The following is a 20,199-nucleotide window of genomic DNA, read 5'->3' as shown; positions in this document are numbered from 1 at the left end:
GTGTGCTCTTCAGGGCTCACTGCCCAGGGGAATGCTGCCACTCACGATGGGCTGGGTCTTCCCACCAATTAACCGTCAGGGCCACCCGTTCCGCAGAACCTGTGCACCGGGCAACCTGATCTAGGCAGTCTCTCGCTGAGGCTATTTTCCCCAGTGATTGTACGTTCTGTTAAGCCAACTGTTAAAACACACTGCTGTCACTTGCACGTGTAGTTTTAACTGGGCATTTTTCCTTTACAGAAAATGTCATGCCAAACAATTCTTTCTGGTGCATGCAAAAACAAAAAACTCAGCTCCTGCAATTCATCCCTCTCCATAAAGTAAGCCCATTGGCCACAGCCCACATCCTCCTAGATCTTGCAATGCCTTCTGGGAAAAAAAAAGATGCAAACATGTTCTGTGCCTGGATCCTTCAGCCTCCCTTGCAGAAGGAGTGCAGAGGAGCTCTAGAGAGATGATATTTGTTGCGTGTTTGGATGAGCTGTTAGGAACGCAGAGTCAGGACAGGATTTTGTCAGCCCTGGCAGACCTTTTAAATGTGTTTAGCTACAAGGGAGTAAACAAATACGGATACCTTGAGTGAGCATCTCAGTGGCTGGGGAGAAGCTTGCTAGACTATGCTCCCAACGTTTCCAGGCCTGGCCCTCTCTCTGCGGAGTGAGGAGTGTCTGTTGGGTGGCTGCCCAGCGAGGGGCGGGGCTAAAGCAAAGTGGTACGTGTTGACGGTGCACCGTGGGTCACTATGTCCTCTCCTGTTTCCTGCGATGAAGACTGAAGAACCAGGAACTTGAGGGAGTTCATGCTCCGACCCCCTTCCAGGTAGAGTGTCTGAATTACAGTGGGACCCTGCTGTGTGTCTTATCCTAGCGGGATTTCTCTTCCGTGGGAATTGCATGTGTCCGTGATGTACCCTTCCCCAGCGGGTTCAGGAGGTCCTGATTAGCTTCACCTTGGAGTCTTGACGACAGTTCCGGGTTAAGTGTTTACCTGGCATGCTCAGGTGCTGTTGCTGGCTCATCCTACCCCAGTAGCCCCCAACAGCCCCAACAGGGTACAGTCCTTACCTCTTAACCATTTCCTCCACGCCTGCCTTTCTTCCCACCCTTGGGGTGTGACCAAGAGAATTTTGCAGACCGCACTGGGGGGACTGTAATGATCCCCATCTGAACTCTACACAGCATGTGAGCGCTTGCGTCTTTGGGGGTATTGGAGGTTTCAAAGAGCCTGGAGAAGCCATGCTTGTGGTTCTGAGCACAATACAAGGGTATTCCATTTTGATCACTTGTGATTGGCTTTTGTGTTTGTTTGTTTGTTTGTTTTGTGCTGCTTTGCACATGCTAGGCAAACACTGTACCACCAAGCTATGGCTCTAAAACATTTATAATTATTTAATTTTTACATTTAGTGTGTGCGTGTGTATCCGAGTGTGTGTGTATCCGAGTGTGTGTGTACCCGAGTGTGTGTACCCGAGTGTGTGTGTACCCGAGTGTGTGTGTATGCATGTGTAAACCACAGCATATGCTTATGTGGAGGGCAGAGAACTCAGTTCTTGGGATTGCAGGTCGTTACCCACCAAACCATCTTTCTGCCTCCCATTTGTGATTTTAGTGGCTCAAAACAAGAACAAACAAACAAACAAAAACAAAAAACACCCAAACGCTTATTAAAGTAAAAACAAAACTTCTTTTGCAAACATTCATCTTTGCTATGCTGTGACCCCAGAGAGCAGAGTGTAGCCACAAGCTCTCCCCAGCACATCCACAGTGGGAGAGTACAGGGGCCGATTCTGCTCCCGCCCACCTCTTGATTTCTGGAGCCTCCTCTTCCGTTGGGTTCACAACATCACCTAAAGCCTTGAGGTGTAGGGACACATCTTTGAGGGTGATGTCCGTCCTCACAGCACCTTGTGGAAATGCGTGTCAGCAAAAGAATGCGAGGGAGGGAAAGCCACAGGGAAGAGGAAACAGGCTGGTAGATGCTCCCACAGGCTTGCCACGGCCACTTAGGAGGTGGCACTGAGCGAATATCCGGGAAAGAAACCTGCAGCAGTATCATTTCCGCCACGGGAAGCATAAAGGGCACGGGCTGGATAGACGGTTGCAAAGAAGGATGTGTTCAGCTTAGGGTGAGGGCAGAGGGCATGCCCGACACACGGGGATATGTGCTTTGAACGAATTGAGAAAGTTTCCAGGTGGAAATCCACAGGACGAGGCCCGTGTTTGCACGGAATCTTGTGACAGCATGGAGAGAACCAACAGGAGTGGGCAACATGGGGGCGGGAGTGGGCAGTCAGCCGCGAGCACATCTTACGACCTGGCTCGCAAGGATGATACTAAAAGCCAGGCGTGATGGGCCACACCTGTAGTGCCAGCAGCCCGGAAGTGGAGGCAGGAGGACCGGCAGTGGAAGATCAGTCTTGGCTCAGTAAGAACCTGAAGCCAGGCTGGGACCTAGGAGACGCGGCCTCAGAAAGCAGAGACACAGCTGAGAAGATCAAGGTGCTAAATAAGACGAACGGCAGTGATGTACCGACCCGGAGCCACTAGAGGCACCATTCCCAACATGCCCCGCGTCAAAGCAGTCTCCGAGAAATGTTTAAATGTGGCAGACTCGGCAGGAGTCTAATTCTGGCGTGCGCATTTGCATCCGCTCGTGCGGGGTGTGAGAAAGGGAGTTGTCAAGGCTCCACGTCTTGGCTCTGAGCGGTGGGGAAGCGTCGGTTGCCTTTAAGGGGGAGGGAGAGTATTGAGGATTGCGGGTCACGGCGGGAGGGCATCTGTCCACACAATGGCTTTAGGACTCTATCCAAAGCAGTTACAAAGAGATAGCATCCGCAGCTGTGGGGGTGAATGTGAGAGTGTGGGAGAGCGGAGACCACCAGAGGAGGAGAAGGAGATCGAGAGAGATGCAGGAAGCCTACATCACACGATGCTCAGAAATGGCAACTGCCAGAGCGTGGGGGAAACCCGGCCACCGCGCTGCCTCAAGCCACGGGTATTTCAGGAGAGACGCAGGCCTGCTAGAACCCTTGCCTTGTACCCTGGCCCTGAACCAAACATTCGCAGAAGACACGCAATGTCAAATATGAGGTCCTCGGAGTTGTCCTTGGAGAGCCAGATGTGTCTCTCTGGGCTGCTTGGGTCCACAAGCAGATGCCAGTGGAGTGCGTGAGGGCACTGTTCCCCACACCTCTCCTGAGCATGGACCCAGGTGAACACTCCCATGGTGCGTCTGGAGTTCTTAGGTCCCTGAGAGAGAAAGCATGGCAAGCCATTCTGTTGGGACTATAATTCTTCACTTTCTTTCTTTAATTTAATTAATAATTTGTGTGTGTGTGTGTGTGTGTGTGAGAGAGAGAGAGAGAGAGAGAGAGACCGGGTTTCTCTGTGTAGCCCTGGCTGTCCTGGAACTCACTCTGTAGACCAGGCTGGCCTCAAACTCAGAGATCCACCTGCCTCTGCCTCCCAATTGCTGGAATTAAAGGCATGGGCCGCTACCGCCCAGCTCCTTTCTATCTTTCTTAAAACACCTACTTTAGCAAGCTGTTTTAGACTCTCACATGGAAAGTAAACACACACACACACACACACACACATACACACAGAAGCTGCCTGTGCCCACAGCCTGGCACAGCACGAGGAAGAGTGAATGCGGAGCACGCACTCCTGACTCAGCGCCTGGCACTGCTCGGGGCACGCAAGCACAGCAGGCGAAAGATCACCAGTCAGTAAAAATAACCTCGGTGAATTCTTCGCTTGTTTGTCTCTTCTAGGCAGGGTCTCATGTAGCCCAAGCTGCGTTAGGCTCCTGTGTAGTCAAAGAGACCCTGCCTCCACCTCCCCATTGTGGGGACTGCAGGGAGGTGCCACCGTGCCCCAAGAATATACTTACTTCTGTTCCTAAAAAAAAGAGGCTTGAAAAGAGGGAAGTGACGCAAGAATGTTAAAAATGTGAATATTTTCAGAAGACAAAAAGGTTAGGATATTTTGCTATTAGTCATTTCAAGCAGAAGTGTAAAAATCACTTTTAAAAAAACGCAACGGAAACGGGCGGTGGCTATATAGGGGCCAGGCTTCTCTCAAAATGTGTGGGAGCTTCTGTAACAAGGTGTATGTGATTTGATCCATCTCAAAGAAAGTTTGGGGCAGAGCCACCTAAAGCCAAATTTACCTAGAGGAAGAAATGCTTGTTTCACGTGGCTGCAAAGCCAAACACTTCTCAGGAGGAGGCTGCTGAGAATTTTGAACTCCTGAATTTTGTCTTCTTTGAATGTGGGCACGGTGTGCTTCCAGCTGTGTGTTGTATTAGCATGTGTGTAGTTGCAGAGTGCATACGTGACCACGTGCACGTGGAGGTCAGCGTTTGTTGTCAGCTGTGTGCATCATCCCTTTCCATCTTCTATACTGAGGTGTGTGGGGTGGCGGTCTCTTACTTGAACACAGAGCTCCCTGATTCAGCCAGTTTAGCTAGCTAGGAACTTGCTTTGGAGATCAAGCTGGCCTTGAACTCAGAAATCCTCTGTCTCTGCCTCCCACGTGCTGAGATTAGAGGCATGAGCCACCAGGTCCCGCTTCTTCCTCTATATATTTTAAGTTGAAACGTGCTTTTTCTTGTGAATAAGCAACTTTTTAAAATTTCTAGACTAGTTTGGTTAGACAGACATTGTAAATTTTAATTACTGTTAATTTCCTCACTCTGGGTTTAAAAACGACCTTAAACTACTGGATGTTGCTAGAGTCCTGCCGTTACCTACCTACTCCAGCCGCCTTGGACATTAGGAAGCGCCTCTGGTCTCCCAGAGCAAGGGATGAGTCAGAGGACCTGAGTCGTGACTCCACACGGCCGCGTGGGGGCGACATCTCACCGCTGACTCTTGCGAACCCAGGCGAAGCACTGGGCCCCAAACTTTAGAAAGTGTGAAAGGCTGGTTCAGCTCCAGCCTACTGTTGATCCTGAATCCTGGCTCTGCAACGGTTTTCTCCACAGCAGGGTGTCTCCAAACCTGGTCCCACAGTGCTATCAGTTCCCTGAACAAAGGAAACCACTAATGCTCACCCAGGACGGAAAGCGTCTTGGGATGTATTTAGTGGCAAAAAATAATGTCTTTCCTGCTGGGTTCCAGGACCCAGCTGAAGCTATCTTTCTCCGCAGGGGCAAAACCCACCTGAAATGTTAGGCCTGAGAAAGTCACTAAAGTCTGTCTCAGCGGCTCTTCTTGGCTCCTTCACTGGCAACCAAAGCTGCCAAGCAAGGCAAGGTTCCCAACGTTAGGCTCCCCGGACAGAATGTCTTTTCTTAAAGGGCTTCTCCCCACTCTCACTCCTTGGTCTTGACTCACCGAGAAAAATGCAGCATCTAACTCTACCCGAGGGGAAGGGAAATCTCTAAAGGTGAGCATTTGTGAAGTAGAACAGTATCATTTATTTTTCTTTGCAAATTCCTTGAGGGCAGCGAATTAAAATGAAGACATGACCGCTCCTAGGTATGGCTGAGGAGAGGGTTTTTATTGTAGATGTGAGGGAAACAGCCGCCGGCACCTGGAAGACTCCAGATTGAGTATGGCAGAATAGGCCATGAGAGTAGAGGGGCGGGAGAGGGAGAGAGGGAGAAAAGAGAGAGCGGAACAAGAGAGGGAGCCAGGAAAGAGAGAAGAGCCAAGAGGCCAAGAGTACGAAGAATCAAGAGAGCAGGCGGCCAAAACAGGTGGGTTTTATAGAAACCAGAAGCTGGGGGAAGGGAAGCGACGCTCAGGGGCTGGAGAAGTTTAGGGTAGGGGCAGGGGTGACTGGTACTGAGAGATGCTAAGAGAGCCTGGCAGACACCGCCCACTTTTATTTGTTAAACAGGCACCACAGTTAGTCACTTGTCCTGAGTTTCTTTGGGACCTAACGGGCAGGAGGGCAGGAGGGCCGTCGGAGAATTGCACAGACCTGACAAAGCTCAGCTCCTGGCCTACACAGAGCTGGGAGTTGTGGGAGCCGATTCTTCTGCACGCTTCTGACAATGTCCACTAGGTGGCGGTGCTTCCTGCGTCCTGTCAATAGGGAGGCGTCTCCAGCAAGAGAGGCGCTTCGGGATTAGCAGAGCAATGCAAATCACACAGTTGGCAAATGCTCAGCCCTGACTAAGATAGCTAACGAACCCCTTAGCCGTTGGCCCCGGGCCACCTCCAGGAAGGAGGTACAGACCTTACAAATAGCCCGCTTGCTCTGGTCATTAACGTAGCCATTAGTGCGGTGGTTTTTCAAAGTGATACCATTACGGTCCGGCACCTCTGACCTGACTGCTTTTCCTCCACCCCGACAGCACTTCTTTGCCAGCATATTATGAAGCAAGATGGAGGTCACCACCTCAGGGCTAGGGATTCTAACACGGAAATGTCTGTCCCTTTGGTTTGAGTCCACGGTGAGCAGAGAACTTCTCTGGACTTTGCTCACTGTCTAGCGGAAAACGCAGCTTCCCAGCTCCCCAGCTTTGGCATGACTGGCATTGGGGCTGGATAATGTCTTGTTGCGGGGCTATCCTGCACACCCTGGGGATGCTAGCAGCTTCCTCCGCCTCTGCCTACAAGAGGCCAGAAGCAGCTTCCCCTAACCCAACTCAGATGAAATTTAAAAGCACCTGGCTATTTTTAGATCTATTTGATACGTGATCTGAGACTCCTCGTTTGTGTTTTGTAGCTGGATGCAGTACAGTTTTGACAAGGACTGCCAGGGGAAATTTTGTGCATTGCTATTTTGACTGTATGATATCTAATAATGGTTTGGCTTATGGTCTTTTTAAAAGAAATTGGTTCTGTGCCTCCAAGAAGTGATCAGGGCGGATCTGCGGATGGATGGAAGGAACACTAACAACCAGATGGTTTGGGGATCACTGCTCCTGGTCCCTCAGTAGTAATGCAGGCTGGCAGGCCTGGGGTTATGGTGGCTTAGGAGGATGGATCGGGCACTAGTCCAGGAAATACTTTATTAATTTATTCCCTCATATATTATATCCCAACCACAGTTTTCCTTCTCTCCCCCCAGCATCCCCCTCCCCTACCTTCTCCCTCCCATTCCACTCCTCCTCTACTTTTCTTCAGAAGAGGGCAGACCTCCCAGGGATATCAAACACAGCATATCAAGTTGCAATAAGATTAGGCACCTCTCCTCATATTAAGGCTGGATGAGGCAATCCAATAGAAGGACAAGGATCCTGAAACAGGCAAAAGCATCAGAAACAGCCCCTGCTGCCTCTGTCAGTGGTTTCCCAAACCACCAAGCTACAAAACCATAACATCTGCAGAAAGGCTAAGCAACAAGGGGAGCTCAAGGATCTTCCTGGACACGTGGATCTTCCTGGGAAGGGGAAATAGAATAGATGCTGTGGGTGGACTGGGGGCAGGAAGGGATGGGAGAGAAGATGAAGGGGTCTAGCCTGGCCCTCTAGAAAACATTTAATGACAATCCTGTAGTTTGTTTGTTCTCTGTCACTATTTGAAAGAAAATCATGGCATCTGTGGCCAGTGGCTCACCTGAGAAGCCATAATCCTCAGCAATGTAAACTCTCTTTCATTTTCCTCATCTTCAAGAACTAGAACAGTAAGAATAATTTCTCTGTCCCACATATGAAGGTGAAATAAAGCCACACTTTTAAAATACGAAGCCATACACTGTGTAAGGTTCATTCCTGGATAACAGAGCATCCGAAATTTCAGTCTCTTGTCCGTGTGCCACGTGGCATTGGCCTGGCTTGCCTCTCCCCTCTCAGGGGCTCTGTCTACAAAGCACCATGAGCGCAGGGAGCAAGCCTTCCAGCCTTCTGAATGGTGTTTCAGTGCTACCTAGAAATACTGGCCATCTCGCCAGCAACAGCCACAGTGAGTGCCCTCTGAACATCAGCAATGCGCTCTCCCGCCCTGTGAAGGGGGCTCTACCACTAGCTTCATGGTCCGAGATGAAGACCAATGAATTATTTATAAAGTGCCATAGTTGGAACAAGGACATATTAACCAATAAAGTCCCACTCTCAACAAATGCATACTGAACAGCTAGTTTTCTGCGAGTTCTCAGTAAGATGTACTTCAAATCCTCAAATGGCTTGTGATCTGGCAAGTGGCAGATCACATGCATAAAAGAATGTTCGTGGAACATTACGAGAACAAGAGGCCAGTGTTTGGTGCAGTGAAAACACTGACAGGGCAATGATGGTTTTCTGGGTGCTTTTCTTAGGGAGATAAGGGAGCTCTTGAATGAATGGAGAAGGTCCAAGGTTGCTCCAGAATATAGAACATAGATTGACTGAGGGCTCCATCGCTAAGGTGATTGTGAGACCTACCGAGATATGATTCAAGTTTTCAGTAATCACTCAACCCATTATTTTATTACCGGGATTTTCTCTGTGAAAAGAAAGATAATACAGTACTATTAGACTTGAGGCAAAGTGGTTGCTTGTGCTTGTTCTTATCAGTAAAGCCAGCAAAAGTAAGAAGCTGTTGGCAGACACTGCCTTGTCCCACAAAGACAATGTGCTGGTTTGACCTTCTGCCCTGTGGTGAGGAGCTGCTTTCAGCACTGGGCTTTAAGATGGCGGTCTCAAGTTTCCTCCTGAGCTGGAAGCAATTAGAGATGCCGGCTAATGCCGTGCTCTTCCTCGGTGGATCCATTTCTGTGATGAATACTTGTTTCCTGCGTTGTTAGGGAAAATGTGAGGTGCTGGGGCTCCTCCTGGGGCAGGCGGCCCACCAAGCATGTGTTTGTGTTCTGCTCGTTTCCACTGATAGGCTGGAAGAGAACTGCGGTCTTGGAGAAGTGCCTTGGGTCTGGAGACGCCCATCTGTAATGCTTTGTGGCTTTCAGTCAGGGAATTATTTAAGGGCTGGGAAATCAGAGTTTCCATTAAGTGCCTTTGATGGTCCAACCGAGTGCAGTCCCTAGAAGCTAACATTTCACTGTTGTGTGCTCCCCATCTCAAAGGTACAGATTTAACGAAGGTGTCATTCATACGTCTCCTTGGGAACAGTGTTAGGATGTATAGGCAGAGCTGTTCACGTTTTAAAAAGTTTTTGCAGAAATCATGAATTCCAAACCCGTTGGAACTGGCTTCTTCAAGAAAGTGTGTTTTGTGTTCTGAGAGGAGAGAGTGCATTGAGATGCGGCCATGTACTGGAGAAAGGATGAGGGAGGAGCCTGGAGGCTTGCGGACTATGAGGGGAGGAAAGAGATGGGACACTTCCCAGAGGTCTACTGTGCGGACAGGGTTTTAGCATCACACCGGGTGTTCAACACCTGGATCAGCACGACCCCAGACTGACAAACATCATATTTGCACTGAAAGCAGCTGCAGGTTGAGTGTCAGAAACTTTCAGTGCAGGAGGAGAATGGAAGAGTTAGGGCAGGGAGGAGAAGGATGAAAAAAAGGATTTCTCGGGTTTTTAAAAAACAAGTGGGTGGAAGGGAGGAGAAGCCACCTCTCCTACTGTGAAGAGTCGCTGCCTGTGGGGGTTTCATTGAGAATGGCCTGCATAGGCTCATCTGTTTGAATGCTTGGTCCCCAGTTAGTGGAACTGTTTGGCAAGGATTGGGAGGTGTGGCCTTGTTCGAGGAGTTGTGTCACTGGGGGTGGGCTTTGCAGTTTCAAAAGCCCACACAAGATTAGTCTCTCTCTCTCTCTCTCTCTCTCTCTCTCTCTCTCTCTCCTTTCCTCCTTCTTTCCTTCCCTCCCTCCTTCCCTTTCTCCTTGCCATACCTCTCTCATGACCTCTGCAGATCATGATATAGAGCTCTCAGCTACTGCCCCAGCACCAGGCCTGTCTGCTTCCCACCATAATAGTCATGGACTAACCATCTGAAACTGTAAGCAAGCCCCCAGTTAAATAATTTCTTTTATATGAGTTGCCTTAACCAGAGTGTCTCTCCACAGAAGTAGAGCAGTAACTAAGAAACCACCTAGCAGCCATGCTTGGGGACATCTCTGGTGCTGTGGCTCCTCAAAGGTTGGAGGAGCTACCTGCTATCTATTGACTGGGTTTTACTGTTTGTTTGCTTGTTTGGTTTTTCTGGAATTTCCCAGAATGTTTCTGTTATCTCTTCCCTTCAAATATCAGGAATTTAAGACTCCTTCCTAGTTAAACTTCTGCCATTCTTTCCTCAGCCATCTTTGCCCCCTTCCCCAGTCCCCAGCACAGCACTCGGGGAAGCCAGGCAAGCTGGGATCAGCCAGTGGTAATAAGTCACTCTCCACAATCCCGAGATGGAAAGAACTTCAGGGTCAGCTCCTCTCAACTCAGCATTCACCTGAGGAAAAAGTGGCTTTTCAGGCCATACGTCTGCCGGTGATTGGGTGTTTAAGTTTACAATAAGACTTAGGAGGCTATTGATATTGAGCATATTTTCATTTGTGTGCTTCTTTTTGTTACTTTTCTAATTGCATCTACTTAATATTAAACATATTTTTCTCTGTCTTTCATATTCTCAGACAATTCTAACCCAATAATTACTGGACAACACAATTTAAAAACTTGCATATAGCTTTGTGCAATCCAAACTAAGTTAGTAACCTACCATATTCTCTTGGGGTGGGGCAAATGACAGAAAATAGTGACCAAAATAACACTGTCAGGCATCCTGCATGTCTTTAATCAAGATTGCATCCATCTGTGACTGTTGTAGCTAAGACCTGTGATGAACACAAAGATTCTCTGGTTACGTTTCCTGAGCTCAAATCCTAGCTCTTCTACTTACTAGTTTTGGAACACAACCATTTCTTTCCCCATCCTGTGCTTCAGTTCATTCATTCATAAGGAGGGGACAATAATAGTATTCATTTCACAGGAGTGTTGTAAGAGATTATACTACAAGAATGTCTGCCGTACAATGAACACTCAATAAATGTGATAAGCAGTCACACCTTTTTGTCATGTATTGTCTTCAAATATATATTTGGCTTTAAGTAATGGCAGGGTTTCCTTGTATAACCTTGGCTCTCCTGGTATCTCTGTAGACCAGGCTGGCCTTGAACTCACAGAGACCCACCTGCCTCTGCCTCCTGAATGCTGGGATTAAAGGTGCACCACCGGCTGGCTGCATTTTCCTCTCTACATGTATTAGTCAGATTAACTGTTTGTACTAGTCAGGGTTCTCCAGCGGAACAAAACCACCACAATGAAAATACATTAAAAGGGATTTGTAGATTGATTGGTTTACATGATACAGCCTGTATAGTCCAACAATGTCTGTCTCAGTCCTACAAGCCTGGATGACTCCACAGTCCCAGTCAGGTGCTGAGGGCCCAGACAGTTCCTGGAGGATAACTGGTCTTCACACTGAAAGGCAGAAGAAGCGGGGCCATGACGACAGCGGAAGATGGCAGCAGTGGTGGCAGCAGCTTTGGTGGTCACAGTCATAGCAGCAGCAGCAGCTAGTGGCCATGGTGGATGTGGCAGCAGCGTCTGTGGTGGCAATGGTGGCTGCAGGAACAGCAACAATGGTGGAAACAGTGGTGGAAAGAGCAGCACAGGTAGGTGAACTAAGAACGGAGATGCAAGGTAAGATGCCATTTAGGGTGTGGCTTCCCATTTCAAATAACCTAAGAAAGTACCTCACGGTTGTGCCCAGGGGCTCCTCAGCGGTGAACTCTAGATCTTGTCGAGGTGGCAAAATTAACAGTTGTAAGAAGGAACAAAACCAAAGCCTTTTTTTTTTTTTTTTAATAAAACTTCCAGTTTGAATAGAAGTCACTGACATTCTGCCTGGAAAGAGACCTGACACCCCGGTTGGCAAGTTGAGACACGAATGCTAGGCAAGTCACCCCACCATAGTTGACTAGCCCAACCAATGGAAACGCAGAGCACAGATGTTTGTGGTTTCAAGCTTAAAAGGTCTGTACCATTATGGCTAGGGGAAGAAGAATAAGGGTTCTCAGTTGGGATCAATCAGTGGTGGTTTGATTACAATAAATTTTTGTTATCTTCATTGACCTGGTGTTTGAGTTGTGTTGGATCTAAGCGAACCCCAAAACACAGTCATGCTGCTTGTGGTAACTATAGTCCCTGGCTTAGTTGTCTATCCTGTGTTTTTCCTCTTGGCCTTTACAGATTTTTCCCCCCTGTTTCCTGGAATTCATTTTGACTCAATGCCAGGTGTAGCATTTTAAAATCACACAGGTTCCACAGCTGTATCTATCTTCAAAGGCCATGAATCTTTTCTTTATTAAGAATCTGATACCTCCAGGGTGCAGTGAAGGTTGCCTGCCTGCTGCCTACTATCTTCTCTCCCTTCCTCCTTTCTTCTCTTCCTCCTTCCCCTTCCATCCCTTTCTCCCTTCCTCCCTCCCCTCTCTTCCTTCTTTTCTCTATCAGACTTCACCCTCCTTTTCTTTCTTTTACTTTCTATAGTTTTCTTTCATAGCAGGGCCCCAGACCTTAGTAGGCCCCAGGACCTTAGCATAACTGACTCCATGATGGAAGTGCCATTTAGGTTGTAAAACTCAGCATGTAGATAGCACCACCTGTGAAATCTAAAAGACCTAATTGATCAAAGTCCATGTAGTTCTGGGAAACTCAAAATACACTAACCTTGCTTTTTAGCTTTTCTACTTCTGGCTAACTGTTCTCGTTAACTGAAGTATGTCAACTCAGATAGTTCCTATGCTTAAAAGCTCACCCTGAGGAAGGCTCAGTGATACACTGGGGTCCCGAACACCCTGTGTAGTCGATGACCAGCTAGTAAAGGCTTTATGTTAGATTAAACTTATTTCTGAGCAGTCTTCTCTGGTGAATACCCCACAACATATTGTCTTAGATTCACAGCAAAACTGAGCATAACTGCAGATGATTCCATCTTCCTCCACACACATCCTTCCCCATCCGTCAGTACCATCCCCCACAGCAGCACTTTTGCCAACTGATGAGCCTGCATTTGCATCATGATGGTCCGGTGTCCAAAGCTTACTGTGAGGCCTCACTCTGATGGTATGTGTGGTCTGGCAAACGCACACTGACACTTATCATATCAAAACAGCAATCAGAGCAGCCTCCCTTCCCTTTGCCCCCCTGGGCATTCCTCTTGTCCACCTAGACCACCCTCTTGCCCAAGCCTTGGAAACGTCCAGTGTCTTCTTCCTCTATAGCTTTACCATTTCCAGAATGTCACCCGGGGGCCACTGCCCTGTAAGAAGCTCTCTTCTGTCTCAGACTCAGCTTGTTTCTGGAGATGAGTTCTATATGAGGTCCTGAAGGATCACCATGATGTTTTTTTGTTTGTTTGTTTTTTCTGCATGTGTCTTTTTAGAACAAAACAAATAAAAAAGGCAAGTCGTTCCATTTTTAGTGGCTTTTGGCTGTTTTTATTTTCCACGAAGATTCAGAATTTGGTAAATATTTTTGTAGACAAAGGCTGCAATTCTGCCATCTTCTCATCCTTCGTGGCTCCCCTCAGGTCATTGCCTGGCTTCCTGAACTTTCCCCCAGTGCTCAGAGTGAGCAGTTGTCGAAAGAAAAAGCCAGTTTCAACACATCTATCTTCCTCTCCAAGGTCCCTCTCTTTCCAGGACCACCTTGCCCAACTCCCCGTGTCTCAGCAGTTTTCCCAGGCTTCCAGATCCAGTGATCTGTGTACTCTAGCCAGCCTTCCCAGCTGCCTCAGCAAGTCTATAACCCCAACTTCACCTCAGCTGAAGGAACTTCCAGTATACATTCATGACAGATGATTTCTCATTTTTCCTATTGATTAACATAATGAGCATGGTGATGACTGCTATAACCACAGCACTTATGTGAAGGCAGAACGGTCAGGAGTTCAAGGGCAGCCTGAGCTTTGTGAGATCTTGTCTCAAGAAACATCAAGCCAAACCAACCAACCAAAGAGATTAATAATAATCCATTATAAACTGTAGATGAGGAATCTATGTGGTCCATTGACCATGTGCTTAATTTTACAGATGACTTGTCCTAAATTACCATATTAATATTATTCTATGACTTCTATGAAGTACAATTTTCTCATATTTATTTATATTTATATTTGTGTGTGTGTGTGTGTGTGTGTGTGTGTGTATGTGTGTGCGCGCGCGCGCACACATGCCACGTCAACCAAGTATGGAGGCCAGATAACAATGTGTGGGAGTCAGCTCTTTCCTTCTTTCCATGTGGGTCGCAGGGATCAAACTCAGACTGTCAGTGTTGGCATAAGCGTCTTTATCTGCTATGCCATCTTGTCAGTAAAAGTTTTATGGATTTTAAAATGACTATTTGGTGATCGGAGACACCATATTGCATAGTGTATATGAAATTAGGGCTGAATGTGATAGCACATGCCTGAAATCCAGCACTAGGGAGACAGAGACAGAAGGATCACCATAGGTTTGAGAGTTTGAGGCTAGCCTGGTCTATACAATGAATTCCAGGATAGCCTGAGCTAGTTAGGAGGACCCTGTCTTAAAACAAAAGAATAAAATAAAAGAATTGATCAAGAGCTTGGGGAAACATGACATTTATAACTAAATACTTTAATTCTAATTTTCTATTTTACTTTGGGTGATAAACTTTAGCCTCAGGAAATGTGGGGGTTTCTTAGGGTTGTGTGTCAGCAGCAGGGAGCTTATGAGGTGCCAAATCATCAAGGCTGGGGTCTGGGATCAGATGCCCAAGATGCACTCCCAATGTAGGTGCTTCCTATCTCCTCATCACCTATATTCTGTGGACAATCCTGCCTTCCTCTGAATACCGTTCCTTCATGAAGGCAAAGAAAATACTCTGCTGCTGGTCCAGTCTAAAGAGAAGAAACTGCATGTAGCCTAGCAGGGATGTTAACCCTGTGCCCACATGGCCCTGGCTCCATCTCCAGTCTAAAAAATGCTGCCAACTATCTAACCACATTGGCTAATACTTTTTTCCATAGGGTTTTGCTGTCTCTCTCTCTCTTTAAAGATTTATTTATTTATTTTATATATATGAGTACTCTATCTGCATGTACACCTACATGCCAGAAGAGGGCCTCAGACTCCAGCATTGATGGCTGTGAGCCACCATGTGGTTGCTGGGAATTGAACTCAGGACATCTGGAAGAGCAGACAGTGTTCTTAACCACCGAGTCATCTCTCCAGCCCCATTTTGCTGTCTCTTGAGTGACAAGTGTAGCCTATCTTTCAGCTCCACCTTCTGCTTTTAGAGGAATGGTGACCCAGTATCTTCTTGGTTATGGGTATTTTTAGTTTTACTAAAGATGTGAGCTTTTGAAACTAAACTAGAAATAGCCCCATGTGTTCTCTAAAGAAATAAGAGAGCAGATGAAACAGGGAGATGTGAAATACTTCAGTGACGCACAAAATGGTCGGTGTTCAATAAGCACCCCTGAACTGGATGCAGGCTTCATATGCTCAGCGAGCTCCTCATCTGTGCCCGGGTTCACACTAGACAGTAGACTTAGAGACCTTACCCCAGTCTACCCCAGATTTAACAAGAAATGCAGAAGAGAAAAGAGGCAACTTCAAGACTGAAAATGGCAGTGTAGATACACGCTCATTACTATCCCTTCCAAGATTATACAAAGTGACAGCAAAGTGATTTTATCTAACTGCCAAGGCACGCAGTCATACAGATAGGTATGAAGCACATGCGGAATGTGGAACTCTGGAAATGAAGAGATGGATTAGTTTTAAAACCAATGTTAGGAGGCAGACGAAGTTGAAGCCGCTCTTGAAACCAGGAAGGCCGGTGGTCTGAAACAAGGAAACACAGAAATATTTTAGAGATATTAGAGTCAGGGTGGAACGAGATGATTTATTGCATGTCTGTGACTGAAGGGAACTTGCAGCTGAACTACATTCCAGGTGGGGGTGCAGCGGAACCCTCCAGGGAACGCTGACTGGGAGCAAAACCAGAGGCTCTAACGCAGCCGAAATGCCCAGCTCACTCTTAGAAATGGGTTCCAGTCATTTTCCATCGTTTGCCTAGTAGTTTCTTTTGAGACCAGGTCTTGCTATGAGGCCTTGATCTAGAACTTTATCTGTCTCTTGAGGGCTGATATTGCAGGCGGGTATCACCGCGGCTTTTAAATGTGAGCGGACAGGCATCAGGCATTTCAGCTGAATGTGTATCTTGATGGATATAAACAAATAAAATAACTACACGAAAGCAAGCAACTGTGCTAAGAGCAGAATAAATCTTACAAACACGCAAACACCTATAGTTGATATCTTCATGTGGGTAAGAAGAGACGTGTCGGGGAAAACGAGAGGAAGTTGTGCTCTAAGACTGCTCAGAGACTAACCATAGTAGACGTAATGTAAGGTCAGAAAGGAAAAGAAAACTTCACAGGAGTTTGGAGGATGAAACTGAAGAAATCGTCCAGAAAGTCAGTAAAAAGTGAAGAAATAGGAAAGGAAAATATTAGAACTCAGGAAACCCACCACTAATGACAGGGTTTCAAGAAAGGGTAATCTAAAAAAGGCGGGGTAAGATATTTTCAGAGAAACGTTTTAAAAGTTGTTCCCGGATGCTGCGTGAGAACCTCTGCGCTAAAGGAAAGATCCTGCAAAGTCCTAGAGATGAGCAAGAACCCGAGCAGCCCAGACTTCTCAACCCACCGGTCACCTCCCAGATGGAAAACAACTTCAAGCCCTGACTCGGCTCCATGCTGGCTTTCCTAGCAAGCAAGAGGCGGGCTCAGGCTCAGACATTCCGGATAAGCACGTTTTTAAAAGTTTACCACACTTTCATCCTTTTTTTTCGGAAAGATACTGGAGAATGTGCTTCACAGAACCAGCAAATGAGCCAGGAAAAAAACAAAATAGGACCCACGAGTTGTGAATCACCAGTTCTGTGCGGAACAGACCCAGGGGACTGCTGGGTGTGGGACTCTCAGCTATGGAATTCTCAGCAGGGAGGAGCTGGCAGGGACAGACCACTCAGTCAGACAGCCGGAAAGATGTCACCAGGGGGAGGCTTCTGCTCATGTTTGTGCGTGTGCACATATGATCTTCCAGTGAGTTTGAATGTTTGAAAGGAATTCTTCTAGGGGCTGGTTCAGAAATGAGAAAGTTGTAGACCCCCAAGAAAGGTAGTGAGGATGATGGGAAAAAACAGTGGGCAAGTAGAATGGTCTCGCTCTCTGGATTCTTAGTTACATTGTTTCTCAGTGACATTGATTTAGCATGTAAGCACTGGCTGTTGTTTCAACCAAGATTGGTAACAATTGAAATGGGGGGGGGGGCGCACTGGATCATTAACTTTGGTGTGTGGAGTCAATAGCTATTATTCTTTTTTTTTAATCCTATATAATTATGGTAGCTAATGTAGAGGTTAATTCCAGAAGAAAAAAAAAATGGGAGAGTTGAGAAATATACTTCCAGAGAAGCGAATTTAGCAGGACCTAGCAAGGCAAAAGGCTTTTTCACTATAAGGGCGGCAAACATTTTTGACTTTTAAAATTGTGGGGCTGTTGAGATGGCTCAGTGGGTAGGGATATTGCAGTGGAAGCCTGACAACTTGAGTTCCATCCCCAGGTCTACGTAAAAGTGGAGGGAACTGACTCCACAGCGTTCTTCCCCAACCTCTGCATGACAGCCATTGTGTATAACTCTCATCCTATATACAAACAAACGCACATTACTAAATAAGGCAAGGGGCTGGAGAGATGGCTCAGGCATTAAGAGCACTGGCTGCTCTTTCAAAGGTCCCGAGTGTAATGCCCAGCAGCCACATGGTGCTCACAGCCATCTATAATGACATCTATTTTGGCATGCAGGCGTACCTGCCGGCAAAACACTGTAATTATAAAAAAATAATAAATGACTCTTTAAAAATAAGTAAGTTAAATATAAGGATAATTATACTTGTGGCAAGTTTATTTTTAAGAGAAATGGTATTTTGTAGCTTAGCTTGTATATTATTTAACTTGAACTATATAATATTTTGACATTCAGACCTTATAATCTTTATGTAGTCAGATGTGCTCATTATTTCTTTATCCTATGTTTTTGTGCCCACAGTGTCTTCATTCGAACGTTGAAACACCACGTACAGTAGCTTAAACATGCCAAACAATGCTATATATTGCTTTTCGTTCCATCCATAATAACGAATGTACACTATCTACAAATAAGCATAGCAATGGAGTCGGTATTTTTACTTTCTGGATATAAAATAGAACAGTAAGACATGCCGTGGAGGATGGTTCTCAGACCCAGGGGACCACAGAAAGGTTTTTAACTTGACTGGGAATGCCTCAAGGCAGCCTTGTGACCTGCGAGCCAGCTGGCTTGCAGCCTCCTTGAGCTCTTGCCTTTGCTGTCCTCAGAGCAGTGGACACGGCATTGGCTTTCACTCGCTCCCCAGGCCTCCTCTCCTGCTAGTCTGGTCACCCCCCTCTGTGGCAGCTGCAGCACATGTGTTGCTTGAGATGCTTCAGACTACAACTAGGAGGGCGTCGTTAGCATGTTTTCCCTTCTTTGCCAAAGTCCTCCTCGAGCGGCCTCTTGAGATTCCTGAACGGTGACTCCGTGGTGGAACCGGCTGACTCCTGCAGCCGCTGTGGTTATCATACTCTGCACTCAGAGGCTGGCCGGAACCGGGAGGGCCCCTTAAGCAGCTTGAGTTTCCTCTGCCGGGAGAACGGCGAACGGCGAGAAGAATGTATCCCAGCTCCTGCGCCAGAAGCTGGCCCTTCTCAAGGGCAGTGTCTGAGAGTACTTGGAAACGCTGGCTTTGCTTTACTTACTGAAGCCTGCATTTTAAAAACGCGTTTTGCTTTTGGAATTGTACACTATTTTACATTGATACTTACACATTTCTATTGAAATGATCATGTTTTGTTTTTTATGATCATGTTTCTTAACTAGTAAATTCTAAAATCATTCTCTTCTGTGACTGTATTAAAATCTATACACCTTCCATCACCCCCCAAAATGTTCTCTCTCCAGCTTTTAGTCAACTAAAATGTCCTCCCCTAAAATACACCAAGAAGCTGCGCTCTTGACTAGTCATCAGAGCACAGGGTGACAGTCCCCAAACTTTGTCTGGATGGAAACAGAATAGAGTCACCCTTCCTCTGTCTTATTCCTTTTATTCAACTGTTTTTTGTTTGTTTGTTTTTTGTTTTATTTTAGCTACTGAATAAGAATCAACTAAATACTTTTGACCCACTCACCCTGCCTTGTTCAGTGCAGAGGATCAAAACCAGGGTCTGACATGTTATTAAAATGAGACTTAGACATCTTGACTTGTTTCCTAGAGACTCTGATAGGATATGCATGAATGGATTCTAGAAAGATGAGAGCTTGGATGGAGAGACTGTTTCAGTTTCCATCCCAGTGTATTTAAAGCAATAGGAGTGGTGATAGAAAATTGGAACTTTTCTGTGCATGTCACTCTCTGAATATTGATCAGACAGCCCACTCAGGCTGTCCTCAGACAACCCACTCAGGCTGTCCCCAGATAACTCAGTCAAGCTATCCCCAGATAACCCTTCAAGATAGCCCACTCAAGTTACCCACAGATAACCTACTGTTCCCCGAATAACCCACTGAAGCTGTTCTCCAAGAAATCCATTCAAACTTTTCTTCAGCATAATATTTTAAACCATATTTGAAAGTGAGTAAGTGGAGGAAATAGAAGACAAGTCACAGATACCATTCAAAATCCACGAAGAGCAGTGCACACCACGACCTTGGAAGGTAGCCCTGGAACTTCAGTCACGTTGACCCCTAACACAAACTTTTTGAATGTTAGTCACGACTTTGTAACAGGTCACCCTCAAGGCCAGAGAAGCTCATTGCATGTGTAGGTCGGGAATCTAGAGCAGGTTTCCCGGCTTGTGTGATGTAGGGCTTTTCAGGAGGTTCAGTCAAGGTGCTGAGATAGGATTGTCCAGCGGGGTGGCTCTTCAGGGTCAGGGTGGGGAGGAATATTTCTCTACCGGAAGGCAGATGTCCTGCTTGAGGCACCAGGAACAGCAGCTGCAGGGCAAAGTTAAGCCTATGACTGCCCATCCAAAACGCTGGCTCTAAAGCACCCTCTTTCAGTGGATGGCCCAACACACACAAACACACACACATCTTGCTCATTAATGCACCGTATGTTCAGTATGTTTCTAATGTGGAAACAATCAGAATGATTACCCCTGAGGCCTCCCTCCTTGTTAGTAAGCTGCCAGCACACGAGAGGGTGGGGCCGGGGTCTCAGTGACCATCCCAAGCCCCTTCTCACCTGTATCTTTTGTAATA

At 46.7% G+C, this 20,199-nt stretch overlaps 1 long non-coding RNA gene across 1 annotated transcript; it reads left to right on the top strand.

Annotated features, from left to right (window-relative positions):
- Window positions 1-508: 508 nt before the first annotated feature.
- Window positions 509-18,982, top strand: LOC132652203 (uncharacterized). The gene is made up of 3 exons (XR_009589682.1): window positions 509-819; window positions 11,222-11,496; window positions 17,968-18,982. It is a non-coding gene; the product is annotated as an uncharacterized LOC132652203 (long non-coding RNA).
- The last annotated feature ends 1,217 nt before the right edge of the window (window positions 18,983-20,199 follow it).

Source organism: Meriones unguiculatus, chromosome 2, assembly GCF_030254825.1.
Source record: "Meriones unguiculatus strain TT.TT164.6M chromosome 2, Bangor_MerUng_6.1, whole genome shotgun sequence".
NCBI lineage: Eukaryota > Metazoa > Chordata > Mammalia > Rodentia > Muridae > Meriones > Meriones unguiculatus.
Note: the sequence above shows the minus strand (reverse complement) of the source record. Positions and strands in the feature narration are given on the sequence as shown.